At 47.6% G+C, this 12,793-nt stretch overlaps 1 long non-coding RNA gene and 1 pseudogene across 1 annotated transcript; both read left to right on the top strand.

Annotated features, from left to right (window-relative positions):
• The first annotated feature begins 2,657 nt into the window (after positions 1-2,657).
• LOC147001529 (uncharacterized) lies at positions 2,658-7,495 on the top strand. The gene is made up of 4 exons (XR_015044871.1): positions 2,658-3,096; positions 3,796-3,878; positions 4,864-4,908; positions 7,337-7,495. It is a non-coding gene; the product is annotated as an uncharacterized LOC147001529 (long non-coding RNA).
• A 4,396-nt stretch (positions 7,496-11,891) lies between these two features.
• LOC147001528 (U2 spliceosomal RNA) lies at positions 11,892-12,025 on the top strand (annotated as a pseudogene).
• The last annotated feature ends 768 nt before the right edge of the window (positions 12,026-12,793 follow it).

Below are 12,793 nucleotides of genomic sequence, written 5' to 3'. Positions count from 1 at the left end.
GTTGCCAAATAGGGTGACCAGCTGTCTGCTTTGCCTGGGATGCCCTGGCTTTAACACCTAATGTCCCAGATCCTAGGAAATCATCTGCCCAGGGCCAACCACAGCCGCTGGCCACTCTATCATGACCCATGACTTATGGGCTGCGGTGACTGGCACTCTAATCCCTAGGACAGAACATTCTAGACTAGAGAAAGGACAAACTATGCCCCAAAGGCCACATTTGGCCCACTCTGGGGTATTTATTTAACCCATAAGCTAATAACAGTTTTTACTTTTTTGTTTTGTTTTGAATACTAGATCTCATGTAACCTAGCCTGACTTGGAACTCGTTATATAGCTAGCCCAGGATGACCTTGAACTTCTGATCTTTCTACCTGTGTTGGCTAATTTTTATCTACTTGACACAAACTATAGTTACCTGTGAAGAGGGAGCCTCACAGAAGAATTCCCCCATCAGATTGGCATGTGGGTATGTTTGTTGGGCAGGCCCAGCCTACTGTAGGCGGGTCTGTTGGATGGGCCCTGCCTACTGTAGGCGTGTCTGTTGGATGGGTCCCGGCCTACTGAGGGTTTGTGTAGACCCTGAGCAGATGGTCCTGGATTGTATAAGGAAACAAGTTGAGCAAACCATGGAGAACAAGCCAAAAAACGTTTCTTTGTGGCGTCTGCTTCGGTTTCTACCTTGAGTTCCTGCCTTGGTTTCCCTGTTTGATGGACTGAAAAGTGTAAGATGAAATATACCCTTTCCTCCCCAAGTTGCTTTTGGTCAGATTATTTATCAAAATAGAGAAGTAACCTGGGGATGCCACCTCTGCCTCCCAAGTGCTACGACTAGTGGCTTATACCTGGTTTGAGTGTGTTGGGAGTCAAACCCAGCACTTTGAGTGTAGAAAGCCAGAACTCTACCGTCTGGGCTACAGCCCAGCTCCAGAGTTTACAATTTTTAAATAGCTGAAAACAAACTTAAGAATAACACCTGATGGCATGTAAAGTTATGTAAGGACCTGGAAAAATGTCCCAGCAATAAAGAATGCTTACTGCCAGTTACTGCCAGGACTGAAGAGATGTCACAGTTGTTAAGAGCACTAACTGCTCTTCCAGAGGACCCTGTTTTGGTTTCCAGTACCTAGATGGTGGCTCTCAACCACCTATAACTACACTCCCAGCAGATCTGACAGTCTATTCTGCCGTCCAGTGGTATCAGGCACACACACGTTCAGGCAAAACACCCACACACACACAAAGAAAAGACAATGCTTACTGTAGCTGGGTGTGGTGGAACTCACCTTTAATCCCAGCACTGGAGAGGCAGAGGCAGGCGGAGCTCTGTTTATTTTATTTTTTTTAAAGATTTATTTATTGATTATATGTAAGTACACTGTAGCTGTCTTCAGACACTCCAGAAGAGGGAGTCAGATCTCATTACGGATGGTTGTGAACCACCATGTGGTTGCTGGGATTTGAACTCCGGACCTTCGGAAGAGCAGTCGGGTGCTCTTACCCACTGAGCCATCTCACCAGCCCAGGAGCTCTGTTTATTAAGCATAGTCTGAGGCTAGCCTATTCTACCAAGCAAGTTCCAGGTCAGCCAGGGCTATAGAGAGACTCTGTCTCAAAACAAAAATAGTGTTGACTGCTCTTGTAGAGGACCCGGTTCAGTAAACATGGCGGTTTACAACTATCTATAACTTAAGTTTCATGTGGTCTAATGCCCTCTTCTGGTCTCCTTAGGCACCAAGCATGTATATGGTACACAGACATCTATACAGTCAGAGCATTCATACATATAAAATAAAGTTACAAGGAATTCAAATTTCAGATTTCAGTGCACATGGATAGGGGACCTAGCTTTGCTAGTCATTTGCATAGGGTCTCTTGCTTCCACCCACATGGGTGGAGAGGGTTTCCCTGCAGACCATCTTTAGGGACACATGAGCGACAAAGCCAGTGAGACACTTCAAATGACCCTTCCTGAAAACAGATGGCCTGCCTGGTTCTAGAACAGGGCAGAGGTGTGTGTGCATGAGAGAAGGCAGTGGTGACTTAGTAAGGAAACTCTAATCTGGGGCAGGGGAGCTATCAGAGATCTGCAGGCACCGAGCAAGGCCAACATCAGCATGTGAGCTGCAGGGACAAGGCAGCAGTCCCCTCTGAGACTTAATTTGCCCATCTGTACAATGGAGTGAAGGGAGAACAGTAGGAGCCATCCTTCTCTCTGGTTTCACGGTCTAGACTTCTAGGAAGACATACCTCTACTCTCCAGTAAGTCATCCATACAAGGACACTGTGTGCCCAATCAGGACCCAACCTAGATCTCTTCAGTCTATTGGTTGGGTGTCTCTATGACTTGAAGGCAGACCCTTCATCCCATTCAGACTTCCCTTAGGGGTCTCGAAGAGCCCATGGCACACTTGACACTCTTAGGGCCTCTTGCTGTTGGTGGGTTCTGTCGCATCCTGCCATGGGGATGGGAGTACTTGCCCTGAAAGCAGGTGTAGATGGGCCACAGTCCAGCACCTCCTCCCCCATCACTGGAAGCCTGACAAGTGCCCAGACTGCTGGCCTTGTGTGCAGGCAAGCTGAGCTGAGCCAGCAGGAAGTACACAGGCTTTGAGAGTTCAAACAGCAGAGAGAGAGACTGGGCTCACGGCCAAGGCCAGTCCCTCCACCATCCTGTCTTCACGCTACCACAGGTGCAACCTCTATCTCTCCTCCCCCTCTCTCACTCTCTCCCTTCCTTCCCTTCCTCTTCTTCCTCCTCCCTCTCCTCCCCTTCTCTTCCTCCTCTTCTTCCTCCTCCTCCTTCTCCCCCTCCTCCTTTCTTTAGACAGTCTTACTACACAGCCCAAGCTATCCTGGAACTCACTAAATAGTTTGGCATAACTTTGAACATATGCTCCCTCAGTCTCTGAAACGCTTTTCCAGAGAGCTAAAGAAGAGGGCAATCTTGAAAGAGGCCTTGGGCAATCAACCTCTGCTGAGCCTCCACAACGCCCCACACAGTTTGCTTAGACAAGGCCAAGGCCAGGACAAGTCCTCTTCAGGCTGCCTGGGGAGCCTCTGATGCTTCACTGTCTTCCTAGGGGTGTGACCCTGGTAAGTTATCTCTCTTTTTCCTATGTCCCCAGAACTCTGTTTGCTGACCTCAGGTTTGAACTCTTAGGAGAATCAAGGACCTGCAGAGGTTGACACAGGATGGGCTGTACTGGTTGAAATTGCCCTGGTTCTGGGCTGGCCCTGGAATTCATGCATGGAGTGGCTTGGGCCACAGGGGCTCTCTCTCGTGTTCTCTCTCTCTCTCTCTCTCTCGTGTTCTCTCTCTCTCTCTCTCTCGTGTTCTCTCTCTCTCTCTCTCTCTCTCTCTCTCTCCTGGCACTGGAGTCACAGGTGGTTGTGAGCTGCCTTGTAGGTGCTGGAAATTGAACCCAGGTCCTTTGGAAGAGCAGCCAGTGCTATTAACAAACAAGCAAACAAGCAAATGTGTGTGTATATACATTTTAAGACAGTGTCAAACGTAAGTACTATATGTGTGTACACTCATATCCAGCTTAAATAAACTTATTAAAAATATATTTGCCAAGACAGCCATAATAGCAAATGCCTTTAGTTCCAGCACTGGGGAGGCAGAGGTCTTTGTGAGTTTGAGACCAACCTGGTCTATATAGTAAGTTCCAGGACATCCAGACCTACATAGTAAAAGCCTGTCTCAAAGACCAAAACCAAAACCAAACCAAACCGAAACAAAACTGACAAAAATTTGTTTATGTGTGTGAATGTTTTGTTCCCATGCACCAGGTGCATGTCTGGTGCTGTCAGAGGTCAGAAGAAGGTGTTGGGAGTTCCTGCAACTGGAGTGATGGATGGCTGTGAGCTGCCATGTAAGTGTTAGGAACTGAACCCAGGTTCTTTGTAAGAACAAGCGCTCTTAGCCTCTGAGCCATCTCTCCAGGCCTCTTAAATACACTTTTTAAAAAAAGATTTATTTATTTATTTATTTAATGTATGTGAGTACACTGTAACTGTACAGATGGTTGTGAGCCTTCATGTGGTTGTTGGGAATTGAATTTTTAGGACCTTTGCTTGCTCTGGTCGGCCCTGCTCTCTCAGTTCCTGCTTGCCCAAAGATTATTTATTATTATAGATAAGTATACTATAGCTGACTTCAGATGCACCAGAAGAGGACCTTAGATCTCATATGAGTGGTTGTGAGTCACCATATGATTGCTGGGATTTGAACTCAGGACCTTTGGAAGAGCAGTCAGTGCTCTTACCCTCTGAGTCATCTGGCCAGCCCCTTAAATACACTTTTAACTGAAGAGTAAATACACACAGAAAATGCTCCAATCCTGCCACCTCTCCTGTGTGAACGGAACAATACCTCCAGCCCAAGGCTCCTGTGTGCTCCGCCAGTCCCATCCCAAGGGCAGCCACTGTCTCGGCCTCTGCCACCACGGATGAGTTTCATCTATTTTTGAACTTTGTCAATGGAATCTTGTAGTACGGGCTATTTTTATGTCTGGCTTCTGTTCACTCGTGTTGTGGAGGATAGAACACTTTGCCCAGCCTCTTGCTGTACTGTGTTCTATGACTGTCACTGCTAGGGAACGAGGACTGCCTGTGTTTAACATTGGAGGTGACTGCTGAACATGTGTCACTGGTTTTACATGGGGGGGCTCACTGCTTTTATGATAACCTGAAACTTCAGGTGATATGCTAGAATGGTTTAAATTATCAGAGAGGGAACCTGTGAACCCGTTTCTTCATTCTTTCCTCCTTTGTTGATAATGAATTTGTCATGTAGCTTGGGGTGACCTTGAACTCTTGATCCTCCTGCCTCAACCTTCTTATTGCCACTATACCCAGGTGATTCGGTGCCGAGGATCTAACCCAGAGCTGTGTGTATACTAGGTAAGTATGTCCACAGACCATTCATTTCTTTACTCATTTGTTTGTTTGTTTATTGGGACAGGGTCACACTCTGTAGCTCTGGCTGTCCTGGAACTCACTCTGTAGACCAGGGTATCCTCAAACTCATAGAGCTCCCCTTGCCTCTGCCTCCAGAGTGCTAAGATTAAAAGCATGTGCCACCACAACTGGCCCTTCACCTACCCATTTCAACCTCTCATTTCTGGCAAATACTTGCCGACATGTCTTGTGACTTCTCTAACGATGTGAACCATTGTTTTTTCACCCTCCATAGGGCACCACCAACAAACCAAACAAGCCTATCCACTCAAGCCCAACTTGGCGAATCAATGTGTTTATTGGACTTATGTATAGGAGACTGGGTGAAGAGTTACAGGAGCATAGGAGACTCAAAATCAGTCATGAAGAGTCTCGTCGCAGCACAAAGCAAAGAGGCATCTGTCTTTAGTTTACTTGCTCCTTTCTATTTGCTCTCTCACCTCCCCAAGATCAAGTGAAGCTAAGGGGCAAAAGAGAGAGATGGGAAGCATCCCCCTCTGCTACAGGGGACCAGAAACAGCAGGGACCTTTTTATCTGTTGCCATGACTACAGGACCAAAGGTTTCTGTGCTCTGGGATGGTAAGGGGACAGTCATCTTGTGACTAAGGGAAAATCTGTATGTGCCAACTCCCAAACAGATCTCCAAGATGATATTGTATGGGATGGGAGTGGGCTGACCCTAAGCTAAATAAACTCCAGAGCTCAGGCCAACGGAGTGCTGGGAACCTGCAGAAAACACATATTGGGAGGACCTTAGTCCCAAAGGCCACAGAGCCCACTCAGGCAGCACAGAGGCCCAACCTAGATCAGACTATGGGGTTAGAAAACTGAGGCTGGGACATATCCCTGCCACCTGAGAAGATTAGTTTTATGACTATGGATGCACACATATGGGGTCAGGTACTCCAATGTTGTCACATAATGGTATAAGGAAAAGAGAGGTCTCCCTACCTATTCCAAGGCTGTTGCTTTGAGGGACTGGCATATAATAGCTCAGGGCTAGAGGTTAGCAGGTTGTTCCTAGAACCTGGAGGGGAATGTCTTGATCTGGTCCATTTCTGAGCTGGGTTTCGTTACCAGATTTTTAAGATCGAAGTCTTGACTCTGGCAGTCCCAACAAGCTAGATTTGGTCCTTTGATGACAGTACACCACTTAAAGAGATACTTAGCAGCTGGAAAGATGGCTCAGTGGCTCAGAGCACTGACTGCTTTTCCAGAGGTCTTGAGTTCAGTTCCCAGCAACCACATGGTGGCTCACAACCATCTGTAATGGGATCCGATGCCCTCTTCTGGTGTGTCTGAAGACAGCTACAGTGTACTCATATAAATAAAATAAATCTTAAAAAAAAAGATAGATAGAAAGAAAGAAAGAAAGAAAGAAAGAAAGAAAGAAAGAAAGAAAGAAAGAGAAATACTTAGCGACCAAAGGCAGAGAAAGGATATTTATCCTGTGTGGTTACACTGTGATGTTTAGATGAAGGGGTCCAAGGACCCCATGTCCATCCTTTCAGGTTTAAAGAGAGGGCAAGAGGCGTGAGGACTAAGCAGTCCTCGTCAACTGGCCCACCGTTGCCCATCACCGTCTTAGTTCATGTCTGCCTTACAAGGTGGTCCAGTAAGTACAGTTGCTAATCCACCAGCTGCAGAGAGAGAGAGAGAGAGAGAGAGAGAGAGAGAGAGAGAGAGAGAGAGAGAGAAACCTTACCCATGGATAGTTCTCCTCATCTGGGGATGTGAGGGTTCTAGCTGTCCTCTGAGTTGTGTGCTGGGTGTCTCAAAGGAAGGTTAAGGAGCGCCTCTCACTGAGGTGTCAAGCAAACCAGAAGGAACGCAGCCGAGATGCTGGCTTTCATCCCAGTTTTCATTGCCTTTCCGAGTTGTCATTGTGATACTACGGGGTTTCTCATCTCTGGGCCTTGTCCTCCTGTCTCTTCCTGGAAACTGGGAGGGTGGAGCTAGGGAGTCATTTTGTTAGTTTGTTTTGGGGTGTGTGTGTGTTTTCAACCATGTAGCCCTGGCTGTCCTGAAACTCACTCTGTTGATCAGGCTGACCTTGAACTCACAGAGATCTATCTGCCTCTGCCTCCCGAGTGCTGGGATTAAAGCTGTGTGGTTACTGCCTGGCTAGGGGCTCAGGAATCTGGCTAGGGAAAGGATTCTCTCAAGGTTTGAGCAGAGTCATCCCTCAGTGTGAGGGGCTGGGGTGAAGGCTGGCACCATGGCTAGCTCACCATGCCAGGGACACTGACAAAGGTCAGACGGTTGCCTTGGCCTCTTTGGGTTCTAGATTATTGGTGAGAGGAGCTGGTCTTTCTGGATTTTACCTGAGTTTCTTTTCATTTAATTAATGTATTACTTGTATCCGTATAGGTGTTTTGTCTGCATGTATGTCAGTGCACCACAGGCATGCTTGGTGCCTATGGAGGCCAGAAGAGGACATCAGGTCCCCTGCGTGGTAGCTGCGAGCTGCCATGTGGGTACTTGGAATTGAACTCCGGTTCTCTGGAAGAACAGCCAATGCTCTTGACTTGGTAAGTCAGTTCTGCAGCCCTATGGAGCCTGTCTTTTTATCCTTTCCTTTGTTTGTTTTTGTTTGTTTGCTGGTTTGTTTGCAGGTGTGCTGTGTTGGACCTCTGGCTTCGATCTCCTGGACTCAGGTGAGCCTCCTGTCCCAGCCTGTGGAGCATCTGGGATTATCACTGCTTGCTGCCTGTATACTTGGCATATAACCTGACCTTGGACAGACTTGGGCCAAGAATAGCCAAGACTCTCAGTTTGAATATTACCATGATTCTAGAAGTGTGTGTGTGTGCGTGTGTGTGTGTGTGTGTGTGTGTGTGTGCACATGTGTGCACATGCTTCCGGAAACTGAATCCAGAGCCTTGTACCTGCTACGAATCCCCCCACCACTGAGTTATAAAATGTATCTATTATACTTACTCATTCTGTGCATGCCTGCATTTGGGCTGTAAGCTTTACATTTTCAAAAATCTGCTTTTAATATGAGTTCTAAACACTTTAGCCTCCCTTCTAGCCCACCACCCGCCAGAAGTAGTGGGAAAGAAAGATTATTAGGATAAAGAGGAAGTGGACTTGTTTAGAAATGGTTCTTTGGAGCAAATCCCATCTGCATTGTCAGGAAATCAGCAGTTCAGTTCACAGGAATCAGCAGCAGAAGCTCGACCCACTCGCAGACACGATACAGATATAACAGCAGTCCAGTTCCTTAGAGTCGGAAGAGCAAACGTGAATCAGCGGCAGTAGCATGATCCAGCAGAAACAGCCAGGCCTCAGCTGAGTCAGCACAAGTCAGCCGAAGGGACCAAGACCACTACGGATGCCAGAAGTTCTTTGCTGTGCCTCTCTCAAAGAAGCAGAGATTAGTGAAGACTCGAGACCAAGAAGAGTTACAAAGTTACTTATGCAAGCCAGCCCCTGTCACTGTCCATTGGGTCCTATTTATATTCCCTCAAAACATCATGTGTCCTTCACAGGTCTTGCCTCACCATCTGTCTTTCCTCAGTCCATGAGTGTTGTCTTAGCAAAACTCCACGTGCGTCTTTATCAGCTGACATCGCTCTATCGACGGTCAGAGTCTTTGGAAGAGGCAAGAAACCGCAGGAATCTCTCCATGTATTTCTCTCTATGGAGTCTTGACAATTGGAGCTCAACAACGCATGTAAAGTGAACCAATACATGTGTGTCATTATCGAAGAATTCTTCATCATGTGTCCTTTCTGGCGCTTGCTTTAGCAAAACATTCTTCCACCTGTGTCTGCTTCAGCGAAACGTTCCTTCACATGTCTGCCTCAGCGAAACACCACCCAACGCAACTGACTTTCCAAGGAACTGTCAAGTTTCCACTTCCCGGGGTGGGGGTACATGCATATGTGTATGGAGGTCAAAGGACAGCTTGTGGGAGTTGGTTCGTCTTTTCACAGTGTGAGCTAAGGAAGCGCCGGTCATCGGCTTGGCAGCAAACACACTGAGATAGCTCTTTCTAGCCCAACCCTCAGCTTTTCTTTCCTCCTCCCCCTTCCTTCCTCCTCCTCCTCTCCTCTTTGTCTTCTCCTTTCTCCCATCTCAGGCTTGGAGATAGCAGTTTCTGATCTGGATCTTGGTATGGAGATCTTGAGGCATAGTGGCTATGGATTCCAGAAGATTAAATCTCTGAGTTCAAGGTCATCTGGGATGAAAGGTGTGGTGGAACACACCTTTAATCTGGGCTACACCTTCTGCTGGAGACAATATAAGGACATTGGAAGAAGGGAGTCTCGCTCTTGCTCCTTCACCTGCTTGCCGTGTGGGACTGAGTAACTGCTAGATCCTTGGACTTCCATTCACAGCCGCTACTGACCATTGTTGGGGATTGGGCTGTAGACTGTAAGTCATCAATAAACTCCTTTACTATATAGAGTCTATCCATAAGTTCTGTGACTCTAGAGAACCCTGACTAATGCAGATAGACTCTCAGTATCTCACCTATTGAGCTTAGGTTGTCCTCAACTCATCCTGCCTCAGCCACTTAAATGCTGAGATTATACGTTTGAGCCACTATCCGGATTCCAGGCGCCAGGAAGGATTTTCTAATAGACGTTATAGTAGACCTAGCTTAGTTTTCTCAACTCCATATGGACAGCTTGGTTGAATATCCTATTAAACACACACACACACACACACAGAGTACAGGCACTTGCTGCCAAACCACACACACACACACACACACACACACACACACACACACACACACACACAGAGTATAAAGATACTTGCTATCAAACTTACATGCCCCTCCCCCCACTGGAAAGGCACTTGCTTCCAAATCTCTCTCTCTCTCTCTCTCTCTCTCTCTCTCTCTCTCTCACACACACACACACACACACACACACACATAGTAGAAAGGTACTTGCTTTGATCTGACAGCCCAAGTTTGATCCTCAGAACCCACATGGTGGAAGGAGAGAACTCATTCCCCGTTGTTGTCTTCTGACCTCTGTATCCATATTTATACACATACATGCACACATCACCAATAATTAGGTATAAGTTTTTATTATTTTTATTTATTTTGTATGTGTGGTATGTATGAGTTCATCTACACACATGTACATATGTGCACATGGAGACAGACCAGTGGTTGATGTCAGTTGTCTTCCTCAACCACTTTCCACCTCATTTTATTTAATTAGTTTCCATTTTTTATTACGGGGAAGCCGCGTGTGCTACGGAATGCATGTGGAGGTCAGGGGATAGCTCTGTGGAGTTGGCTCTCTCCTTCACGTAGGTTCTGGGAATCAAACTCCAGCCATCAGGCTTGGCAGCAAATGGCTATGCCTCCTCGGCCACCTTACCAGCCCTCTGCCTCAGCCACCTCACCAGCCCTCTGCCTTGGCTCTGAGACAGTATTTCTTTCCCCCTGAACCTGGAGTTCACTGGTCAGCCAGTTTAGCTGAACCAATGCGCTCCGGGATCTGCATGTCCTTACCTCAGTGCTAGAGCCACAGTTGGTCCTGCCTTACCCAGCTGTTACGTGGATGCTAGAGACTGAAGTCAGGGCCTCGTGCTTGCAAGCACTTTACCAACTGAGCCATCTTCCCAGCTCCGAATGATTTCTTGTTGATGGTGGCTTGCTTTCCTGTTTGTTTTAGACAGGGTTTGGCCAGACCAGGCCAGCCTCAAATCTGCAGTGACCTCCACTGGGGGTCAAGCTCAGGTGGCCTGGCGTGAGTAGTGCTTTGACTTGAGCCATCTCCCCTCTCCTAGACTCAGCGGTAGCGACACAGCTGTCAGCAACTCCAGGCTGACACTCTCCTAGCTCTCCAAATATCCACAACTAGCTCTGATTGGACCACACGGTTTGACATGGGAATCACAGACATCTCCAAACCAGCCACTGTACAGCTCCGCCCAGTTCCGAAGGCGTTCTGAAGCCCAGTATTGAGCACAATGCCCTCTGCACCATTCGGAAGGCTCCCTGCAGCTGAGCACCCTGCAGAAAGTGCTTTGCAGTTTTGCACTATGAATAAGGCACTATACAGCTCCACGTGTGGGTAAGCTCTCTGCATCTCAGCACGGTGCACAGGGCGCTCTGCAGCTCGGCAGATGCTCAACTCCGCTAAGACGCTTGTGGTTTGAATAGGTTTGACTCTCATAGACTCATGTGTTTGAATGCTTGACTCACAGGGAGTGACATTATTAGGAGGTGTGTGTCGTTGTTGGAGTAAGTATGGCCTTAATGGAGGGGGTGTGTCACAGTGGGGGTGAACTTTGAGGTCTCCTATATATGTTCAAGTCTGGCCAGACTGAGCTTTCTGGCTGCCTTTGGATCGAGATGTAGAACTCTCAGCTCCTCCAGTACCGTGTCCTGCTTCCTGCCATGATGATGATAAGGACCAAACCTCTGAAAGTGTGAACTGGTCCCAATGAAATGTTGTCCTTTATAAAAGTTGTCCTGGTCACCGTGCCTCTTCACAGCATCGGAAACCCTAAGACAATGCTCAATAGCTCTGTCCATAGGGAAGATCCAGTTCTGCTGGGCTGGGCATGGCTCACGTGTGACTCTCATGGCAGAGAGTTCACCCCACCTTAAGCACGGGAGCAGGAAGTGTTGAGAGTAATAGTTGCCCAGGTAAAAGTGGGATGCCAGGGGCTGACTGGAGAGATCACGAACTGCTCTGCAAGAGGACCCGAGTAAAGTTCCCAGCGCTGCACCCAGCTGTACCTGCAGCTCTAGGCCTATCTGATGCTTCTGACCTCTCATGGGTACCTGCCCTCATGTGCACCCGCACATAGGCACGCACACACACAATTATGTGTAGCCTTGGCTGTCTCGGAACTCACTTTGTAGACCAGGCTGGCCTCGAACTCAGAAATCCACCTGCCTCTGCCTCCCGAGTGCTGGGATTAAAGGCATGTGCCACCACGCCCAGCTTATATATATATATATATATATATATATATATATATATATATATATATATATATGTAAATTGGAGCGTGCTCTGTCCACTCCACGCATTGACCTGGTATTGCAGTACCTCCAGGAACGGTGCACCCCCTCCAGGGAATAAGAGCGGTCTGAAAAGTAGACTTCAGAAGCAGCCTTCTCTCTTGTCTGTGGCTCTTGCTCCACTTGCACTCTTTCCTGCCCACCAGGCTTCTTGATAGCCTATCTGTTTCTGTCGTTGCTCTCTTGGTCTGCAGTGACTGACACCTGCTACTATTTTCTGAGGCATAGACTGTTGTTGCATCTTAGTCACCTCAAGATTTAAATGTCCTTTGCCAGGCAGTGGTGGCACACACCTTTAGTCTCAGCACTTGGGAAGCAGAGGCAGGTGGATTTCTGAGTTCGAGGCTAGCATGGTCTACAGAGTGAGTTCCAGGACAGCCAGGACTTCACAGAGAAACCCTGTCTCAAAAAACAAAACAAAACAAAAAAAGTAAATTGGAATACTGTTACCAGAAGAGGGGGAATGGAAACTATGCAAGGAAACGAAATTATCAACAGGGGACAGGTGAATGTGGACCAAGTCTTTTGATCGGAATCTGTGTACTGCTGGGCAGTGGTGGCGCACACCTTTAATTCCAGCACTTGGGAGGCAGAGGCAGGCGGATTTCTGAGTTCGAGGCTAGCCTAGTCTACAGAGTGAGTTCCAGGACAGCCAGGGCTACACAGAGAAACCCTCAAAAAAACCAAACAACAACAAAGATATCCATGTGCTGATACACAGCTTTGGTGCAATAAACTTGTGAGGTGTTATTCAACTCCAAGGAAGTATGGGGTTTCCTCGGCAGCCCCTGCCCTCTCTCAGCTCACCCCTCTAAGAC

Source organism: Mus caroli, unplaced genomic scaffold, assembly GCF_978045245.1.
Source record: "Mus caroli unplaced genomic scaffold, Mus_caroli_1 scaffold_13, whole genome shotgun sequence".
Lineage (NCBI taxonomy): Eukaryota > Metazoa > Chordata > Mammalia > Rodentia > Muridae > Mus > Mus caroli.
Note: the sequence above shows the minus strand (reverse complement) of the source record. Positions and strands in the feature narration are given on the sequence as shown.